Source organism: Pleurodeles waltl, chromosome 11 (genome assembly GCF_031143425.1).
Source record: "Pleurodeles waltl isolate 20211129_DDA chromosome 11, aPleWal1.hap1.20221129, whole genome shotgun sequence".
In the NCBI taxonomy this organism is placed as follows: Eukaryota; Metazoa; Chordata; class Amphibia; order Caudata; family Salamandridae; genus Pleurodeles; species Pleurodeles waltl.
In genome coordinates, this window is record NC_090450.1 from 1,019,664,354 (window position 1) to 1,019,687,225 (window position 22,872).

The window sequence follows — 22,872 nt, forward strand, 5'->3', positions numbered from 1 at the left end:
CATGAGGATCAGCGAATCTAATGTAAAAATGTTTTTAAAAAATCAACCACGGTCTCCCATGCTTGTTTTTAATTTGCTCCCTGAGTGTGCCAGGTCCTCAACTGAGACAGCAGAGTTCATCCTTCATTCTTTTAAATACAATGAGTATGCAAATGGTCAAAATGACCTCGAAGCATCGCCCGTTTTGCCCCACCCTATATACATTGGTGGTATGCAATACGATTTACACCTTTTCCAGATTGAGTTCCAGCTTACCATAAGGCCGCCCCTGAGCGTTCGTGATGCAGAGTAATATCAGCACTAGTGACTTTGAGGAGTGGAATCTTTATTGTCACCTCCTGGTGAGAGCAGAGTTCATCCTTCATTCTTTTAATTAAATGACCATGCAAGTTCTCAAAATGACCTCGAAGCATCGTCCGTTTGGCCCTGCCCTGTCTACATTAGCACCACAGGGCCACAGAAGGTGGCTTTGCGTGGCTTAGTAAATCTCCTCTAGGTTTTGCGCTCCCCTTGCTTTACATTGCGTGGTGCAAAAGTGACACAAAAAGTTGATAAATCTGGCCCATGGTCTATAAAATAACTTGCCTCAGTAACTTGTGCTCAGTAATGACGGGAGCCTCCACACTGTAAAGATGAGGTGAATTAGAACCAGTTTTGACTGTCTATGGTGCTTCACTTGAAGAGTATGTGGGAGTCCTCAGCCAGCAGTAGCTATAGGAGAGCACCATTAACTCTTTTATTATGACTTGTGTAAACCCAGACGGGAATCCAAGGTGCAGCTGTGTCCGGTGCTAACCAGCTTTGTCCACACTTTCTCCAGCTTCCAGAGACGCCGCACGCTTCAGCTTCCGTTTTTAGCATTGATCAGGGGTCAGAGGTCATCTCTCTCTTTCAGTTCTACTGAAGCCTCCATTAGGCAGCTTAAAGGTAGGAGGAAGGTTGAATCAATGGGGAGTTTGTGTCTGACTAATAGGCCGTGGTGGAATAAAAACGATTTTAGCACAAAGAGAAGGAGATGAAAATAATTTAATTAGAGTTCGCCCCTTCTTTAAAGATTATGTATGTGATGTAAGCAAATGAGCTGCTGTAGAAGGAGAAAGAAATTCAATGACAAGTGAAGCACACTTCATTAGCTCATGTCATTAGCCTAACTAGAAGAGGTGGGCTCCAGAAGTCCCAGAGTGACAGCCCATGAGCAAACAACACCCTTTCAACTTCACCAACAATCTATTCCAGCTCAGCGACCAACGAGGAGCAGCTACACACCAACAGCGACAGCTCACGAGTTGATGATTCACCCTCAACAACAGCAAAAATAATGATCAGCGCCTGCAGGACCAAAGCCTGTAACATAAGTCGAAGACCACCAGCTCAATCATTAACGTATTGACCTATTGTGATCTACAACACAATGAGATAAGAATACCAGGACCACACTCCACCAGCCAAACACACGTCAACTCCACAGACACTCTATTCCACTCCAATGACCAACAATGAGCAGCTACACAACATCAACAGCGACAACTCACGAGTCGATTCACCCACAACAGCAAAATATAAGGATAAACACCTGCATGACCAAAGCCACAACATGAGTTGAAGCCCACCAACTCAATCATGAGCGTATTGACCTATTGTGATCTATAACACCCTGCAATAGAGATACCAGGATGACACTCCATCAGCCAAACAAAGGTCAACTCCACCCACACTCCATTCCACTCCAATGACCAACGAGGAGCAGCTACACAACATCAACAGTGACAACCAATGAGTCGATGATTCACCCACAACAGCAAAAGTAAGGATCAGCACCTGCAGGACCAATGCCACAACATGAGTCGAAGACCACCACCTCAATAATGAATGTATTGGCCTACTGTGAACTGCGACATGCTGCTATAGAGGAACTAGGATGACACTCCACCAGCTAACCACACATCAACTCAACCAGAGACGTGCCATGCAACGGCGAGCATAAGTAGCTTGCCCAGAAGATCCATGGTGAGAGCTCACAAGGAGGAGATGCACCATCAGCTCTTAAAAAATCAACCATCATGAGCATTGGCGAGCAGCAACAGATAGGACCGCAGGAGCAACTACCAGCCTTAGTTCTATTTATCCGTATATGGATACTCGCAACGTAAGGGGCGTGTATATCTATATGGACCTTGAGCTCTGGACGTACAGGTGTATTTCATTTTTACAACAAATTACTCCATCGGGTGATATGGAGCTGGCAATCTGAAAGAATAGGTTAAAGGCACTCTGCTTGTAAAGTGGTGTATCTGTCTGACCCTCAGTATTTTGAGAGTAGTGTAATTGTCTGACCCCCAGTATTTTGAGAGTAGTGTAACTGTCTGACCCCCAGTATTTTGAGAGCAGTGTACCTCTCTGACCTTTTTTATTTTGGGAGCGGTATAGCTGTCTGACCCTCAGTATTTTTAGAGAGGTGTACCTCTCTGACCCTCAGTAATTTGAGAGCGGAGTATCTCTCTGATCCTCATTATTTTGAGAGCTGTGTACTCCCAGTATTTTGAGAGCATTGTATTTGTCTGACCCTCAGTATTTTAAGAGCAGTGTACTTGTCACATCCTCAGTATTTTGAGAGTGGTGCACCTGTCTAACTCCCAATATTTTGAGAGCGGTGTACCTCTCTGACCTCAGCACTTTGAGAGTGATGAATCTTAATGACCCTCAATGATTTGAGAGCGGTGTATCTGTCTGACCCTCAGTATTTTGAGAGCGGTATATCTATCTCACCCTCAGTATTTTGATAGCGGTGTACCTGTCTGACCCTTGAGAGCGGTGCACCTGTCTGACCCCCAGTATTTTGAGAGTGGTGTACCTCTCTGACCCTCAGTATTTTGAGAGTGGTGTTTCTCTCTGTCCCTCGGTATTTTGAGAGCTGTGTACCTGACTGATCATCAGTATTTTGAGAGTAGTGCACCTGTCCGATCCACAGTATTTTGAGAGCTGTGTACCAGTCCGACCTCCAGTATTTTGAGAGTGGTGTACATGTCTGACCCTCAATATTTTGAGAGCAGTGTACCTGTCTGACTCTCAGTATTTTAAGAGTGGTGTACCTCTTTGACCCTCAGTATTTTGAGAGTGGTGTACCTGTCTGATCATCAGTATTTTGAGAGAGGTGTACCTCTCTGACCCTCAGTATTTTGAGAGTGATGTACCTCTCTGACCCTCTGTATTTTGAGAGCGGAGTAACTGTATGACTCTCAGTATTTTGAGTGCAGTGCATCTGTCCGATCCACAGTATTTTAAGAGTGGTGTTCCTTTCTGATCCTCAGTATTTTGAGAGTGGTGTACCTCTCTGACCCTCAGTATTTTGAGAGCGGTGTACCTGTCTGACCATCAGTACTTTGAGAAAGGTGTATCTCTCTGACCCCCAGTATTTTGAGAGCGGTGTTTCTGTCTGACTCTCTGTATTTTGCGAGCGGTGTACCTGTCTGACCTGTCTGATCCAGAGTATTTTCAGAGTGGTGTTCTTGTCTAACCATCAGTATTTTGAGAGCGATGTATCTCTGATCCTCAGTATTTTCAGAGTGGTCTACCTCTCTGATCCTCAGCATTTTGAGAGTGGTGTACCTCTCTGACCCCAGTATAATGAGAGCGGTGTACCTCTGATCCTCAGTATTTTGTGAGTGGTGTACCTCTCTGATCCTCAGTAATTTGAGAGTGGTATACCTCTTTGATCCTCTGTATTTTGAGAGTGATGTACCTCACTTATCATCAGTATTTTGAGAGTGGTATACCTCTCTGACCCTCTGTATTTTGAGATCGGTGTACCTGTCTGACCCCCAGTATGTTGAGAGCGGTGTACCTGTCTGACCATCAGTATTTTGAGAGTGGTGTACCTCTCTGATCCTCAGTGTTTTGTGAGTGGTGTACCTCTCTGACATTCTGTATTTTGAGAGCGGTGTTCCTGTCTGACCCTCAGTATTTTGAGAGTGGTGTACCTCTCTGATCCTCAGTATTTTGAGAGTGTTGTACCTCTCCGACCCTCTGTATTTTGAGAGCGGTGCAACTGTCTGACCATCAGTATTTTGAGTGCAATGCACCTGTCCGATCCACAGTATTTTGAGAGTGGTGTTCCTTTCTGACCCTCAGTATTTTGAGAGTGGTGTACCTCTCTGACCCTCAGTATTTTGAGAGTGGTGTACCTGTCTGACCAGCAGTATTTTAAGAGCGGTGTATCTCTCTGACCCCCAGTATTTTGAGAGTGGTGTTTCTGTCTGACCCTCTGTATTTTGAGAGTGGTGTATCCCTCTGACCCTCAGTAATTTGAGAGCGGTGTATCTTTCTGACACCCAGTATTTTGAGAGCGGTGTATCTGTCTGACCTGTCTGATCCAGAGTATTTTGAGAGTGGTGTTCTTGTCTGACCATCAGTATTTGGAGAGCGGTGTATCTCTGATCCTCAGTATTTTCAGAGTGGTCTACCTCTCTGATCCTCAGCATTTTGAGAGTGGTGCACCTCTCTGACCCTCAGTATTATGAGAGTGGTGTACATCTCTGTTCCTCAGTATGTTGAGAGTGGTGTACCTCTCTAATCCTCAGTATTTTGAGAGCAGTGTACCTCTCTGACCCTCTGTATATTGTGAGTGGTATACCGGTCTGACCCTCTTGAGAGTGGTGTACCTGTCTGACCCTCAGTATTTTGAGAGTGGTATACCTCTCTGATCCTCAGTATTTTGACAGCGGTGTATCTTTCTGACCACCAGTATTTTGAGAGCGATATACCTGTCTGACCTGTCTGATCCACAGTATTTTGAGAGTGGTGTTCCTGTCTGACCATCAGTATTTTGAGAGCGGTGTATCTCTGATCCTCAGTATTTTGAGAGTGGTCTACCTCTCTCATCCGCAGCATTTTGAGAGTGCTGTACCTCTCTGACCCTCAGTATTCTGAGAGTGGTGTACCTCTCTGATCCTAAGTATTTTGAGAGTAGTGTACCTCTCTGATCCTCAGTATTTTGAGAGCGATGTACCTCTCTGACCCTCTGTATTTTGAGAGTGGTGTACCTGTCTGACCCTCTGTATTTTGAGAGTGGTGTACCTCTCTGATCCTCAGTATTTTGAGAGTGGTGAGCATCTCTGATTCTCTGTATCTTGAGAGCAGTGTACCTGTCAGGCCATCAGTATTTTGAGAGTTGTGAACCTCTCTGATCCTCAGTATTTTGTGAGTGGTGTACCTCTCTGACCTTCCGTATTTTGAGAGCGGTGTAGCTCTCTGACCCTCTGTATTTTGAGAGCGGTGTACCTCTCTGACCTTCTGTATTTTGAGAGCGGTGTAGCTCTCTGACCCTCTGTATTTTGAGAGCGGTGTAACTCTCTGACCCTCAGTATTTTGAGAGTGGTGTACCTCTCTGACCCTCAGTATTTTAAGAGTGGTGTACCTGTCTCACCTTCTGTATTTTGAGAGCGGTGTACCGCTCTGACCCTCTGTATTTTGAGAGCGGTGTTCCTGTCTGACCCTCAGTATTTTGAGAGTGGTGTACCTGTCTGACCCTTTGTATTTTGAGAGCGGTGTACCTGTCTGACCCTTAGTATTTTTAGAGCGGTGTACCTCTCTGACCCTCAGTAATTTGAGAGTGGTGTATCTCTCTGATTCTCATTATTTTGAGAGCTGTGTACTTGTCTGACCCCCAGTATTTTGAGAGCAGTGTATCTGTCTGAATCTCAGTATTTTAAGAGCAGTGTACTTGTCACATCCTCAGTATTTTGAGAGTGGTGAACCTGTCTGACTCCCAATATTTTGAGAGCGGTGTACGTCTCTGACCTCAGCACTTTGAGAGTGATGAACCTTTCTGACCCTCAATATTTTGAGAGCGGTATATCTGTCTGACCCTCAGTATTTTGAGAGCGGTATATCTATCTCACCCTCAGTATTTTGATAGCTGTGTACCTGTCTGACCCTTGAGAGCGGTGCACCTGTCTGACCCCCAGTATTTTGAGAGTGGTGTACCTCTCTGACCCTCAGTATTTTGAGAGCGGTGTTTCTCTCTGTCCCTCAGTATTTTGAGAGCAGTGTACCTGACTGATCATCAGTATTTTGAGAGCAGTGCACCTGTCCGATCCACAGTATTTTGAGAGCTGTGTACCTGTCCGACCTCCAGTATTTTGAGAGTGGTGTACATGTCTGACCCTCAATATTTTGAGAGCGGTGTACCTGTCTGACTCTCAGTATTTTAAGAGTGGTGTACCTCTTTTACCCTCAGTATTTTGAGAGTGGTGTACCTGTCTGATCATCAGTATTTTGAGAGAGGTGTACCTCTCTGATCCTCAGTATTTTGAGAGTGGTGTACCTCTCTGACCCTCTGTATTTTGAGAGAGGTGTAACTGTATGACACTCAGTATTTTGAGTGCAGTGCACCTGTCCGATCCACAGTATTTTGAGAGTGGTGTTCCTTTCTGATCCTCAGTATTTTGAGAGTGGTGTACCTCTCTGACCCTCAGTATTTTGAGAGCGGTGTACCTGTCTGACCATCAGTGCTTTGAGAAAGGTGTATCTCTCTGACCCTCTGTATTTTGAGAGCGGTGTAACTGTATGACTCTCAGTATTTTGAGTGCAGTGCACCTGTCCGATCCACAGTATTTGGAGAATGGTGTTCCTTTCTGATCCTCAGTATTTTGAGAGTGGTGTACCTCTCTGACCCTCAGTATTTTGAGAGCGGTGTACCTGTCTGACCATCAGTACTTTGAGAAAGGTGTATCTCTCTGACCCCCAGTATTTTGAGAGCGGTGTTTCTGTCTGACTCTCTGTATTTTGCGAGCGGTGTACCTGTCTGACCTGTCTGATCCAGAGTATTTTCATAGTGGTGTTCTTGTCTGACCATCAGTATTTTGAGAGCGATGTATCTCTGATCCTCAGTATTTTCAGAGTGGTCTACCTCTCTGATCCTCAGCATTTTGAGAGTGGTGTACCTCGCTGACCCCAGTTTTATGAGAGCGGTGTACCTCTGATCCTCAGTATTTTGTGAGTGGTGTACCTCTCTGATCCTCAGTAATTTGAGAGTGGGGTACCTCTTTGAGCCTCTGTATTTTGAGAGTGATGTACCTCTCTTATCATCAGTATTTTGAGAGTGGTATACCTCTCTGACCCTCTGTATTTTGAGATCGGTGTACCTGTCTGACCCCCAGTATTTTGAGAGCAGTGTACCTGTCTAACCATCAGTATTTTGAGAGTGGTGTACCTCTCTGATCCTCAGTGTTTTGTGAGTGGTGTACCTCTCTGACATTCTGTATTTTGAGAGCGGTGTTCCTGTCTGACCCTCAGTATTTTGAGAGTGGTTTACCTCTCTGATCCTCAGTATTTTGAGAGTGTTGTACCTCTCCGACCCTCTGTATTTTGAGAGCGGTGCAACTGTCTGACCATCAGTATTTTGAGTGCAGTGCACCTGTCCGATCCACAGTATTTTGAGAGTGGTGTACCTGTCTGACCAGCAGTATTTTAAGAGCGGTGTATCTCTCCGACCCCCAGTATTTTGAGAGCGGTGTTTCTGTCTGACCCTCTGTATTTTGAGAGCAGTGTATCCCTCTGACCCTCAGTAATTTGAGAGCGGTGTATCTGTCTGACCTGTCTGATCCAGAGTATTTTGAGAGTGGTGTTCTTTTCTGACCATCAGTATTTTGAGAGCGGTGTATCTCTGATCCTCAGTATTTTCAGAGTGGTCTACCTCTCTGATCCTCAGCATTTTGAGAGTCGTGTACCTCTCTGACCCTCAGTATTATGAGAGTGGTGTAGCTATCTGTTCCTCAGTATTTTGAAAGTGGTGTACCTCTCTAATCCTCAGTATTTTGAGAGCGGTGTACCTCTCTGACCCTCTGTATATTGTGAGTGGTATACCGGTCTGACCCTCTTGAGAGTGGTGTACCTGTCTGACCCTCAGTATTTTGAGAGTGGTATACCTCTCTGATCCTCAGTATTTTGCCAGCGGTGTATCTTTCTGACCACCAGTATTTTGAGTGCGACCTACCTGTCTGATCCACAGTATTTTGAGAGTGGTGTTCCTGTCTGACCATCAGTATTTTGAGAGCGGTGTATCTCTGATCCTCAGTATTTCGAGAGTGGTCTACCTCTCTCATCCGCAGCATTTTGAGAGTGCTGTACCTCTCTGACCCTCAGTATTCTTAGAGTGGTGTACCTCTCTGATCCTAAGTATTTTGAGAGTAGTGTACCTCTCTGATCCTCAGTATTTTGAGAGCGGTGTACCTCTCTGACCCTCTGTATTTTGAGAGTGGTGTATCTCTCTGACCCTCTGTATTTTGAGAGCGGTGTACCTGTCTGACCCTCAGGCCCGTATTTATACTTTTTTTTAGCGCCGCATTTGCGCCGCTTTTTGACGCAAAACGGCGCAAACCTACAAAATACAATGGTATTTTGCAAGTTTGCGCCGTTTTTGCGTCAAAAAACAACGCAAATGCGGCGCTAAAAAAGTATAAATACGGGCCTCAGTATTTTGAGAGGGGTGTACCTGTCTGACCCTTTGTATTTTGAGAGCGGTGTACCTGTCTGACCTTTAGTATTGTTAGAGCGGTGTACCTCTCAGACCCTCAATAATTTGAGAGTGGTGTATCTCTCTGATCCTCATTATTTTGAGAGCTGTGTACTTGTCTGACCCCCAGTATTTTGAGAGCAGTGTATCTGTTTGACCCTCGGTATTTTAAGAGCAGTGTTGTTAGGGTTTGTGCACAGCAAAGAGCATGTCCTCTCTCACTGCACTAGTGGGTTCTGTAATAGCTCCCTTTTAAACTTACTATTGAAAGCCTTTCTTGTTATCTCACCTTCCCCCCCCCCCCAGGCTTCTGTGTATGTTGTTTAATGTGCTGTTTTGTTTACACATTGGGCCTTGATTTTACCAAGGCTTCTTTAAAACACTCCTCTCTAGGCCATGTGTTAATTTAACTCATTTGCATAATAACTGAAACTCTGCACACCTTTCAAGAACATGTGCAGCATGTGAGGACCACACCCAGCTCTTCAAACCACACCCAGCTCTGCACACCTTTCAAGAACATGTGCAGCATGTGAGGACCACACCCAGCCCTGTCTATAAAAGGAAGCCCCTGAGCCTCACCCAGTGCTTGTGCTCGTCTACCTCCTGCTTACCTGAGGACAGATCCCTCGGCGCTGGCACTCCTGCTCTCTACAGACTTTCATTGGCTTCAATGGGCGCAGCTGCTGGTTCTTCCTTCTTCCGGTTTCCGGTTCCTCCTTGCCTCAGCCTCTCTCCTACAAGCAACCTGCAAAAGAGAAAGAAGACAAGGTTAGACTGATCAGTATCTCTTGCCAGCAACAAGTAAGTGCAAAACTTTTATTACCTGAAAGAACTTTGACAACAATTTCTGGAAACAAGATACCTTCCACGAACATTGTGATTCAAACTCTTTGTTACAAGAATACTTTCAAGGACTTGCACAAATTACATGCTGTATTTTGACGTAAAAGTACAGTATTTGTTTTATAAAAGATTCTGGAAATATGGGAAAAGTGAGTCTGCTATTGGGAATTTAGGCTTTAGTTATATTAAGATGAATGTTTGATATTAGTAATTCTGATAACGGTATTTGTTTAATGTTTTAGAAGCTTTAGAGTAATAGAAAGCACATCCCAGAGCAGTAACACATTCCAAACCTGGAAACTAGAGACCAGGATCCAAGAGGTACTTTTAGAAGAAAATTTCTAATAAATAAAGGGATAGTCAGGAACCCAGTTAGGAATAGGTTGTACTTATCTGTTCTTTGTTTATGTTTCATTAGGCACCAGTTTCTACAGAAGTCAGAGAGGGCCGCAGATTTGTGCAGCACTTCAACAGTGGAAACGCAAGAACGGTGTTGTCTCTTTATTTTATGTTATCCACTTCCCCCCTTCCCTTGAGCTTCTGTTCTTAGTGCACTGTTTTAAAAACTAGTGTGCTGGAACAAGCAGTTTCAGGGTGGGGTCGGATTGTCTTCAACCTCCATCAGAACTGAACAAGGACTCAGGTGAGCTGGGCTTTGACAAGTGTACTTGTCGCATCCTCAGTATTTTGAGAGTGGTGCACCTGTCTGACTCCCAATATTTTGAGAGCGGTGTACCTCTCTGACATCAGCACTTTGAGAGTGATGAACCTTTCTGACCCTCAATATTTTGAGAGCGGTGTATCTGTCTGACCCTCAGTATTTTGAGAGCGGTATATCTATCTCACCCTCAGTATTTTGATAGCGGTGTACCTGTCTGACCCTTGAGAGCGGTGCACTTGTCTGACCCTCAATATTTTGAGAGCAGTGTACCTGTCTGACTCTCAGTATTTTAAGAGTGGTGTACCTCTTTGACCCTCAGTATTTTGAGAGTGGTGTACCTGTCTGATCATCAGTATTTTGAGAGAGGTGTACCTCTCTGATCCTCGGTATTTTGAGAGTGGTGTACCTCTCTGACCCTCTGTATTTTGAGAGCGGTGTAACTGTGTGACTCTCAGTATTTTGAGTGCAGTGCACCTGCCCGATCCACAGTATTTTGAGAGTGTTGTTCCTTTCTGATCCTCAGTATTTTGAGAGTGGTGTACCTCTCTGACCCTCAGTATTTTGAGAGCGGTGTACCTGTCTGACCATCAGTACTTTGAGAAAGGTGTAGCTCTCTGACCCCCAGTATTTTGAGAGCTGTGTTTCTGTCTGACTCTCTGTATTTTGAGAGCGGTGTATCTGTCTGATCCTCAGTAATTTGAGAGCAGTGCATCTTTCTGACCTCCAGTATTTTGGGAGCGGTGTACCTGTCTGACCTGTCTGGTCCAGAGTATTTTCAGAGTGGTGTTCTTGTCTGACCATCAGTATTTTGAGAGCGATGTATCTCTGATCCTCAGTATTTTCAGAGTTGTCTACCTCTCTGATCCTCAGCATTTTGAGAGTGGTGTACCTCTCTGACCCTCAGTATTATGAGAGTGGTGTACCTCTCTGTTCCTCAGTATTTTGAGAGTGGTGTACCTCTCTAATCCTCAGTATTTTGAGAGCGGTGTACCTCTCTGACCCTCTGTATATTGTGAGTGGTATACCTGTCTGACCCTCTTGAGAATGGTGTACCTGTCTGACCCTCAGTATTTTGAGAGTGGTGTTCTTGTCTGACCATCAGTATTTTGAGAGCGGTGTATCTCTGATCCTCAGTATTTTCAGCGTGGTCTACCTCTCTGATCCTCAGCATTTTGAGAGTTGTGTACCTTTCTGACCCTCAGTATTATGAGAGTGGTGTACCTATCAGTTCCCCAGTATTTTGAGAGTGGTGTACCTCTCTGATCCTCTGTATTTTGAGAGCGGTGTACCTCTCTGACCCTCTGTATATTGTGAGTGGTATACCGGTCTGACCCTCTTGAGAGTGGTGTACCTGTCTGACCCTCAGTATTTTGAGAGTGGTATACCTCTCTGATCCTCAGTATTTTGACAGCGGTGTATCTTTCTGACCACCAGTATTTTGAGAGCGATCTACCTGTCTGACCTGTCTGATCCACAGTATTTTGAGAGTGGTGTTCCTGTCTGACCATCAGTATTTTGAGAGTGGTGTATCTCTGATCCTCAGTATTTCGAGAGTGGTCTACCTCTCTCATCCGCATCATTTTGAGAGTGCTGTACCTCTCTGACCCTCAGTATTCTGAGAGTGGTGTACCTCTCTGATCCTAAGTATTTTGAGAGTAGTGTACCTCTCTGATCCTCAGTATTTTGAGAGCGGTGTACCTCTCTGACCCTCTTATTTTGAGAGTGGTGTACCTGTCTGATCCTCAGTATTTTGAGAGTGGTGTACATCTCTGATTCTCAGTATCTTGAGAGCAGTGTACCTGTCAGGCCATCAGTATTTTGAGAGTTGTGAACCTCTCTGATCCTCAGTATTTTGTGAGTGGTGTACCTCTCTGACCTTCTGTATTTTGAGAGCGGTGTAGCTCTCTGACCCTCTGTATTTTGAGAGCGGTGTACCTCTCTGACCTTCTGTATTTTGAGAGCGGTGTAGCTCTCTGACCCTCTGTATTTTGAGAGCGGTATAACTCTCTGACCCTCAGTATTTTGAGAGTGGTGTACCTCTCTGACCCTCAGTATTTTAAGAGTGGTGTGTGTACCTGTCTCACCTTCTGTATTTTGAGAGCGGTGTACCACTCTGACCCTCTGTATTTTGAGAGCGGTGTACCTGTCTGACCCTCAGTATTTTGAGAGTGGTGTACCTGTCTGACCCTTTGTATTTTGAGAGCGATGTACCTGTCTGACCCTTAGTATTTTTAGAGCGGTGTACCTCTCTGACCCTCAGTAATTTGAGAGTGGTGTATCTCTCTGATCCTCATTATTTTGAGAGCTGTGTACTTGTCTGACTCCCAGTATTTTGAGAGCAGTGTATCTGTCTGACCCTCAGTACTTTAAGAGCAGTGTACTTGTCACATCCTAAGTATTTTGAGAGTGGTGAACCTGTCTGAGTCACAATATTTTGAGAGCGGTGTACGTCTCTGACCTCAGCACTTTGAGAGTGATGAACCTTTCTGACCCTCAATATTTTGAGAGCGGAGTATCTGTCTGACCCTCAGTATTTTGAGAGCGGTATATCTATCTCACCCTCAGTATTTTGATAGCGGTGTACCTGTCTGACCCTTGAGAGCGGTGCACCTGTCTGACCCCCAGTATTTTGAGAGTGGTGTACCTCTCTGACCCTCAGTATTTTGAGAGCGGTGTTTCTCTCTGTCCCTCGGTATTTTGAGAGCAGTGTACCTGACTGATCATCAGTATTTTGAGAGCAGTGCACCTGTCCAATCCACAGTATTTTGAGAGCTGTGTACCTGTCCGACCTCCAGTATTTTGAGAGTGGTGTACATGTCTGACCCTCAATATTTTGAGAGCAGTGTACCTGTCTGACTCTCAGTATTTTAAGAGTGGTGTACGTCTTTGACCCTCAGTATTTTGAGAGTGGTGTACCTGTCTGATCATCAGTATTTTGAGAGCGGTGTACCTCTCTGATCCTCAGTATTTTGAGAGTGGTGTACCTCTCTGACCCTCTGTATTTTGAGAGCGGTGAAACTGTATGTCTCTCAGTATTTTGAGTGCAGTGCAGCTGCCCGATCCACAGTATTTTGAGAGTGGTGTTCCTTTCTCATCCTCAGTATTTTGAGAGTGGTGTACCTCTCTGACCCTCAGTATTTTGAGACCGGTGTACCTGTCTGACCATCAGTACTTTGAGAAAGGTGTATCTCTCTGACCCCCAGTATTTTGAGAGCGGTGTTTCTGTCTGACTCTCTGTATTTTGAGAGCGGTGTATCTGTCTGATCCTCAGTAATTTGAGAGCAGTGCATCTTTCTGACCTCCAGTATTTTGGGAGCGGTTGTACCTGTCTGACCTGTATTTTCAGAGTGGTGTTCTTGTCTGACCATCAGTATTTTGAGAGCGATGTATCTCTGATCCTTAGTATTTTCAGAGTGGTCTACCTCTCTGATCCTCAGCATTTTGAGAGTGGTGTACCTCTCTTACCCTCAGTATTATGAGAGTGGTGTACCTCTCTGTTCCTCAGTATTTTGAGAGTGGTGTACCTCTCTAATCCTCAGTATTTTGAGAGCGGTGTACCTCTCTGACCCTCTGTATATTGTGAGTGGTATACCTGTATGACCCTCTTGAGAGTGGTGTACCTGTCTGACCCTCAGTATTTTGAGAGTGGTATACCTCTCTGATCCTCAGTATTTTGACAGTGATGTATCTTTCTGACCACCAGTATTTTGAGAGCGATCTACCTGTCTGACCTGTCTGATCCACAGTATATTGAGAGTGGTGTTCCTGTCTGACCATCAGTATTTTGAGAGCGGTGTACCTCTGATCCTCAGTATTTTGAGAGTGGTGTACCTCTCTGATCCTCAGTAATTTGAGAGTGGTGTACCTCTCTGATCCTCTGTATTTTGAGAGTGATGTACCTCTCTTATCATCAGTATTTTGAGAGTGGTATACCTCTGTGACCCTCTGTATTTTGAGATCGGTGTACCTGTCTGACTCCCAGTATTTTTACAGCAGTGTACCTGTCTGACCATCAGTATTTTGAGAGTGGTGTACCTCTCTGATCCTCAGTATTTTGTGAATGGTGTACCTCTCTGACTTTCTGTATTTTGAGAGCGGTGTTCCTGTCTGACCCTCAGTATTTTGAGAGTGGTGTACCTCTCTGATCCTCAGTATTTTGAGAGTGTTGTACCTCTCCGACCCTCTGTATTTTGAGAGCGGTGCAACTGTCTGACCCTCAGTATTTTGAGTGCAGTGCACCTGTCCAATCCACAGTATTTTGAGAGTGGTGTTCCTGTCTGATCCTCAGTATTTTGAGAGTGATGTACCTCTCTGACCCTCAGTATTTTGAGAATGGTGTACCTGTCTGACCATCAGTATTTTAAAAGCGGTGTATCTCTCTGACCCCCAGTATTTTGAGAGCGGTGTTTCTGTCTGACCCTCTGTATTTTGAGAGCGATGTATCCTTCTGACCCTCAGTAATTTGAGAGCGGTGTATCTTTCTGACACCCCGTATTTTGAGAGCGGTGTATCTGTCTGACCTGTCTGGTCCAAAGTATTTTGAGAGTGGTGTTCTTGTCTGACCATCACTATTTTGAGAGCGGTGTATCTCTGATCCTCAGTATTTCGAGAGTGGTCTACCTCTCTCATCCTCAGCATTTTGAGAGTGGTGTACCTCTCTGATCCTCAGTATTTTGAGAGTGGTGTATCTCTCTGATCCTCAGTATTTCGAGAGTGGTCTACCTCTCTCATCCTCAGTATTCTGAGAGTGGTGTACCTCTCTGATCCTCAGTATTTTGAGAGTGGTGTACCTCTCTGATCCTCAGTATTTTGAGAGCGGTGTACCTCTCTGATCCTCAGTATTCTGAGAGTGGTGTACCTCTCTGATCGTCAGTATTTTGAGAGTGGTGTACCTCTCTGACCCTCTGTATTTTGAGAGTGGTGAACCTTTCTGATCCTCAGCATTTTGTGAGTGGTGTACCTCTCTGACCTTCTGTATTTTGAGAGCGGTGTTGCTCTCTGACCCTCTGTATTTTTATAGTGGTGTTACTGTCTGACCCTCAGTATTTTGAGAGTGGTGTACCTCTCTGATCCTCAGTATTTGAGAGGGGTGTATCTCTCTCATCCTCTGTATTTTAAGAGTGGTGCACCTCTCTGACCCTCAGTATTTTGAGGGGGCTGTACCTCTCTGACCCTCAGTATTTTGAGAGTGGTGTACCTCTCTGACCCTCAGTATTTTGAGAGTGGTGTTCCTGTCTTTCCCTCAGTATTTTGAGAGTGGTGTACCTGTCGGATCCTCAGTATTATGAGAGTGGTGTACCTCTCTGACCCTCTGTATTTTGAGAGCAGTGTACCTCTCCGACCCTCAGTATTTTGAGGGGGCTGTACCTCTCTGACCCTCAGTATTTTGAGAGTGGTGTACCTCTCTGTTCCACTGTATTTTGAGAGTGGTGTACCTCTCTGATTCTCAGTATTTTGAGAGCAGTGTACCTGTCTGACCCTCAGTATTTTGAGGGTGGTGTACCTCTCTGACCGTCAGTATTTCGAGAGTGGTGTACCTCTCTGATCCTCAGTATTTTGAAAGTGGTGTACCTCTCTGAACCTCAGTATTTTGAGAGTGGTGTTCCTGTCTGACCCTGAGTATTTTGAGAGTGGTGTACCTCTCTGACCCTCTATATTTTGAGAGCAATGTACCTCTTTTACCGTTGTTATTTTGAGAGATGTGTACCTGTCTTATCCACAGTATTTTGATAGTGGTATACCTCTCTGATCCTCAGTATTTTGAGAGTGGTGTACTTGTCTGACCATCAGTATTTTGAGAGTGGTGTACCTCTCTGATCCTCAGTATTTTGAGAGCAGTGCTTCTGTCTGATCCATAGTATTTTGAGAGTGGTGTACATCTCTGATCCTCAGTATTTTGGGAGTGGTGTACCTCTCTGACCCTCAGTATTTTGAGAGCAGTGTACCTCTGATCCTCTGAATTTTGATAGTGCTATACCTCTCTGACCCTCAGTATTTTGAGAGTGGTGTACCTCTCTGACCCTCAGTATTTTGAGAGTGGTGTACCTCTCTGATCCTCAGTATTTTGAGAGTGGTGTACCTCTCTGACCCTCTGTATTTTGATAGTGGTGTACCTGTCTGACCATCAGTATTTTGAGAGCGATGCACCTCTCTGACCCTCAGTATTTTGAGAGTGGTGTACCTCTCTTATCCTCAGTATTTTGAGAGTGGTGTACCTCTCTGACCCTCAGTATTTTGAGAGTGGTGTAGCTCTCTCACCTTCTGTATTTTGATAGTGGTGTACCTGTCTGACCATCAGTATTTTGAGAGTGGTGTACCTCTCTGACCCTCAGTATTTTGAGAGTGGTGTACCGGTCTGACCATCAGTATTTTGAGAGTAGTGTACCTCTCTGACCATCAGTATTTATATTTGAGAGTGGTCTATGTCTCTGATCCTCAGTATTTTGAGAGCAGTGCACTCATCTGATCCACAGTATTTTGAGAGTGGTGTACCTGTCAAGTGATAGACTGATAGCCTCTCCCAGTGTAGCATCTGTGCCCTGTCCTGGTCTAAACCTCACCTGTGTCTCATCAAGGAATCTACTCTCCTCCAAGTAGTGACTTTGATCTACAAACGTCTCCCTCAGTTTTGGAATTATCCAGAGGAATGTGTGGACATTTTTGATAATCCCAAAATAAAACATTTACATCTTTAGGCACAGCTACAAAACATGCCTGTTCTGGCCTTTCTCACACTGGCCCCTGAGGCATCCTTGTGAATACATTCAGCCTCCGTGTACAGCACGGGGAGGCCACAGTCCTTACTGTGACATGCAAACTTGTGTATTTACTAAGAGAGTGGTCTACAGAAGTGATACTACGCAGTCGGTGGTTGAGGGACTTCTCATGGAATGGTTCTTGCTGGTGAGCTGTGCCCTCAAACAGAGGACAGATCAGACACGGGGTGTTTGTGTGGACAGGCAAACCTGTCTGCTGTGTGTGCACTGTTGGTAGGAGCTTAAAGGAGTGATCTGAGGGATGACGTTACAAGGCATCTCAAAACCGAAGCAGACGTCATCAGACAAAGAGAGGTGATAGAACGGCTGTTTGTGAGAACAATGTCACACGACTTCTCAAAACCTGAGCAGAGATCATCTGACAAAGAGAGATGCTAGAACGGCTGATGGTGAGAACGATGTCACAAATCATCTCAAAATCCAAGCAGACGTCATCAGACAAAGAGATGCTATAATGTCTGTTGCTGAAAATAACGACACAAGACATGTCAAAACGTAAGCAGACGTCATCAGACAAGGAGAGACAATAGAACAGCTGTTTGCTCAGAATGACGTCACAAGACATCTCAAAACCCAAGCAGATGTCATCAGACAAAGAGAGATGCTAGAACGGCTGTTGCTGAGAATGAAGTCACACGACTTCTCAATACCCAAGCAGACATCATCAGACAAAAAGAGATGCTAGAATGACTGATGGTGAGAATGACGTCACAAGACATCTCAAAACCTAAGCAGACGTCATCAGTCAAAGAGAAGTGCTATAACAGCTGTTGCTGAGAACGACGTCACACAACTTCTCAAAACCCAAGCAGACATCATCAGACAAAGAGAGATGCTAGAACGGCTGATGGTGATTGTTAGACACTCAAAAGTGGGTACAGGTAACTGTGTCTCTTTTACACTGGAAGACCCTCAAAGTTGTTTTCCCAGGACCCTTGCAGGAAGTGACATGCAGCCCGGGTGCACTGCGGCCAGACACCGGCCTGTGGGTTATAGACTCATATCTCCGCATTGGCATTGTTTTGATAAATTTGACTCAACGATGACCTTATCCAATCTAATGTTCCACATGATGAATAACTCCAACACGTAGGTCCTGATAAAACAGGCAATTTTCTGATGACCTTTTACAAATAATCAATAATAATTTATTTTGATTAGCTTTGTGTGGAAAACCAACTTAAATCGAATAACCATTAATTTCAGTTTGAGATTTTTATCCAGTGAACATGTGCTGCCCCCGGTCATTAGAGAATAGTTTTAGAAGGCCAGATACTTTCAAAACGACCACTTGAGTCACGTGGTAGGCAACTATGATAGATGCATCTGAATGTTAATAGTGTTTGTAATGGTATATAAAGACCATATACTGTGTACCTCACCTGCGACATTGTGGGGGTTATTCTAACTTTGGAGGAGGTGTTAATCCGTCCCAAAAGTGACGGAAAAGTGACGGATTTACCACCAGCCGTATTACGAGTCCATTATATCCTATGGAACTCGTAATACGGCTGGTGGTATATCCGTCACTTTACCGTCACTTTTGGGACGGATTAACACTCCTCCAAAGTTAGAATAACCCCCTGTGTTTTAAAGAGACTTTCAGATCTGAGACAAGTAAACATGGTGAGTGCATTTTTCCCAAACGCTTCCTGCCCTGTAGGGTGGGTCTTTACAAAGGGCGGCTGAGGGGTCTTCTGTCGGTCCGCGCCCACAGGGCCGCCCACCAGGGTCAATGCTCAAAATGACCACTTAGGGCCTGAGTTTCAAGATGACTGAATACCTTTCATTCGTCAGTAAACTCTACACCTGGAGTAGAATCTACCAACGCCTGATATCCTGAAGGGAATTCTACTATGTGGGTTTTCATTCACAACCAAACCTCACATTAGGGCCCAAGGGGCTCAGTTCAAGCCTGGAGGATCGAGCTTGGACCTCTGTGTGAGGCAGGGGTGGGCCACTGAAGGCCCTGAGACCATCTTTGATGCCATGGCTGGCAAATGATTGTGGTTCTCAGAGAACAGAATACCAAAGGCCTTGAGTGAGGCATTCTTCACCCTGAGTGTGGCGGCCATTGTGGAATGTGCCCACCCTGTCCTGCTGTGTAAGACTGGCTGTAACCGGGATAGGGTGAGTGGCCCTGTGACCTGGTGGGTCTATGGAGGTGCAACCAAGTGAACTCTCCACAGCTGCACATCCGGTGCCCTCCTGCTCCTGCGCTGCATTAAACAGAGCAGGTGAACTGCGACTCTGGTGAGAGGAGCACCAACGCTTTACAGCGGGGCTATAGCTCCCCAAACTCTAAGAAACCTACTAGTCAGTTTATTTATTTATGTGATTTTATACAGCGCAGACATTACCCAGAGTCGCCACAGTGCTTTACAATAGAACAAAGAACGTTACAAGAGAAATGAAGAGTAACGAGGAAGTAGGAGACAATATAGCTACTGTGGTTACTCATGGCGAGACTTAGAGCCTGATTTACATCTTGACGGTGTTTCCGCCAAACCCCTGTGGCGACGTAACTGAGAAGACTGCCAAGTCGACGGTGTTCCACCCGGTGTATTTAGATGGAACAGTCCTGCAGGCGGTGTTCTGGTTTGCTGACAGAGGGAGGACATCGCAGAACTCAATGGACAGCGGACAATAGCAGTGGCCACGGAATAGAGGCCTATATCCACACTACCTTTGCCATATGTGTCCCCTTGCATCACACACGACACAACCCACCACATACACAACATTATCCATTGTCATTCCAACACAAGATGTACATGCCACAAACACACATTGCCTCACATCCATACCACACCATACACACACTAGTGATGCGGCACCAACACACGACACAGACATAACCATTAACACAACTATACACACATCCACACAAACACTCACACAACATCACAACTTCACACATGACGACAGCAACTTCCACCCAACACTCACCTGTATGATGCACTCAGCAACCCAACACACTGCACAACTTTCACAACCACATCAATGCCATATCCAAATGGCATACATACTGACACAACCACAGCACCTAGTACACCTCCCACTACCTCAACCACCCAATCACATCACACACATACATACACGTACTGACTCACACACACAACTTAAAGCACAATATGAAAGGTACAGGTCCCCTTGCAATGCGACAACATGGACACAGTTCAGATGTGTGATTGTACCATCATTGTGGTGCCAGCATTCATTTGCCAATGAATACTGACTCCATAATGATAGTTGTGTATGTGTGCAATATGTGTTGTGTACACCTGTGTCTCCACCAGTGTCTGACCTACTCATGTCCCCGACATATGCGTGTCACAGTAATCTTACAAAATCACTGGCGTCTGTATCAGCAGTGGCTCAGAGCTAATGTGCAGTGACCCCTCAACATACACAATCAATGCAGTTCCTTACCTTTGTGTGCAGCAACGGAGGGTGGGGGTCGTGTTTTCTCCGTGGTCCAGTGGCAGCAGCGGCAGAGGGCACTGTCCAGTCATGTCCAGAAGCCGCACCGTATTTACAAAGTGGTACAATGCACGCACTGCGCCACTTTGCTCTCCCTTGTGCCATATTATGCCTGCGTCAGGCATAATGTGTGCAAGGGGCCTTCCCATGCAGAGAGGCCCAAAAAGATGGCGCAGTGAAATATAAAACATTTCACTGCACCATTTTTTCCATCATATTTAATGCCTGCTCAGAGCAGGCGTTAAAATCATGCAGACATTTTAAGCAATGGGCCTCCTGTGCTTTGCTGCACAAGCGTCAACATTTTTTATGCTAGCACAGCAAAGCGCCACAATAGCATCAGAAATGTTGACGTTATTGCCCTAACGACCGCAATGATGCACCCTACTGTAAATACGGCGCGACCATGGTGTTGGCAGGTGGGACAGGGGCGTCGCAACAAAAGTGGTGCATCGGAAACAATGTGCCACGTTCTTGTAAATATGCCCCTACATGTGTACAGAGTTAAATACAAGGGGGCATATTTATACTCCGTTTGCGCCGGAATTGCGTCGTTTTTTTTTACGCAATTCCGACACAAAACTAACTCCATATTTATACTTTGGCGTTAGACGCGTCTAGCGCCAAAGTCCATGGAGTTAGCGTCATTTTTTAGCGTGGACACCTACTTTGCGTTAATTATATGCAAGGTAGGCGTTCCCCGTCTAAAAAATCGACTCCGAGGCATGTGCGTCGGATTTATACTCCCGGGCAAAATTCACGCCCGGGAGTGGGCGGGTCAAAAAAAATGACGTACGGCCGCTTTTGCGCCGTTTTTTAGCGGCCTGCAAAAGGCAGGCGTTAAGGGACCTGTGGGCCTCTGAAGGAGCCAGAGGTGCCCTCCCATGCCCCCCAGGGACACCCCCTGTCACCCTTGCCCACCCCCAGGAGGACACCCAAGGCTGGAGAGACCCATCCCAGGGACATTAAGGTAAGTTCAGGTAATTTTTTTTTTTTTTTTTTTGTTGCATAGGGGAGCCTGATTTGTGCCCCCCCTACATGCCACTATGCCAATGACCATGCCCAGGGGACAGAAGTCCCCTGGGCATGGCCATTGGGCAAGGGGGCATGACTCCTGTCTTTGCTAAGACAGGAGTCATTTCTATGGGGGTTGGGAGTGAAAAAAAAATGGCGCAAATCGGGTTGAGGTGAAAAAATTGCCTCAACCTGACTTGCCCCATTTCTTGACGCCCAAGCCCCATATCCCCCTACGCCGGCGCTGCCTGGTGTACGTCGTTTTTTTAACGCACACCAGACGGGCGACGGTGGCTAATGCCGGCTAACGTCATTCAATAAATACGGCGCCCGCATGGCGCTTCAGAATGGCGTTAGCCGGCGCTAATTTTTTTTACGCAAAACTGCGTTAGCGCAGTTTTGCATCAAAAAGTATAAAAGCCTTGGTAACTTAATTCGGTTAAATTAATGTTCAGAGTTATATCCATCGAAAGTGTTATGTAGCAGTTAGGGTTACCCCAATAAATGTGAGGGCTATGAATAAATGTGAGGGCTGTGAATAAACGTGAGGGCTATGATAAACATGAGGGCAATGAATAAACATTAGGGCTCAGAATAGACGTGAGGGCTGTGAATAAACGTGAGGGCTATGAATAAACGTGAGGGCTGTGTATAAACGTGAGGGGCTGTGAATAAATGTGAGGGGTGTTAATAGATGTGAGGGCTGTGAATAAACGTGAGGGCTGTGAATAACGTGAGGGCTATGAATAAACATGAGGGGCTGTGAATAGACGTGAGGGCTGTGAATAGATGTGAGGGCTGTGAATAAATGTGAGGGCTGTGAGTAGACGTGAGGGCTGTGAATAAATGTGAGGGCTATGAATAAATGTGAGGGCTGTGAATGAACGTGAGGGCTGTGAATAAACGTGAGGGCTATGCCGAGTGAGGGCTGTGAATAAAGTGAGGGCTGTGAATAAATGTGAGGGCTATGAATAAACGTGAGGCCTATGCCGAGTGAGAGGCTTCGTGAGGAGTGTTACTGAGAAGAATGTCTTTGGAAAGAGAAGAGTTTGAGGTCCATTTGAGGATCCGGAACGAGGTGGTGGTACTACGGTCTGGAGGAAGCGAGTTGCAGATTCCAGTCTGCACCCTAAGGGGCATATTTATACTCCGTTTGCGCCAAATTTGCGTCGTTTTTTTCGACGCAAATTCGGCGCAAAATTAACGCCATATTTATACTTTGGCGTTAGACGCGTCTAGCGCCAAAGTAGGAGTAAAGAGCGTCATTTTTTTGCGTGAACGCCTTCCTTGCGTTAATGAGATGCAAGGTAGGCGTTCCCGTCCAAAAAAATGACTGCGACGCAAATGCGTCGTATTTATACTCCCGGGCAAAAATCACGCCCGGGAGTGGGCGGGTCAAAAAACCCGCATTTGCGCCGCTTTTTAACGCCTGGGTCAGGGCAGGCGTTAAGGGACCTGTGGGCTCAAAATGAGCCCAGAGGTGCCCTCCCATGCCCCCAGGACCCCCCCTGCCACCCTTGCCCACCCCAGGAGGACACCCAAGGATGGAGGGACCCACCCCAGGGACATTTAGGTAAGTT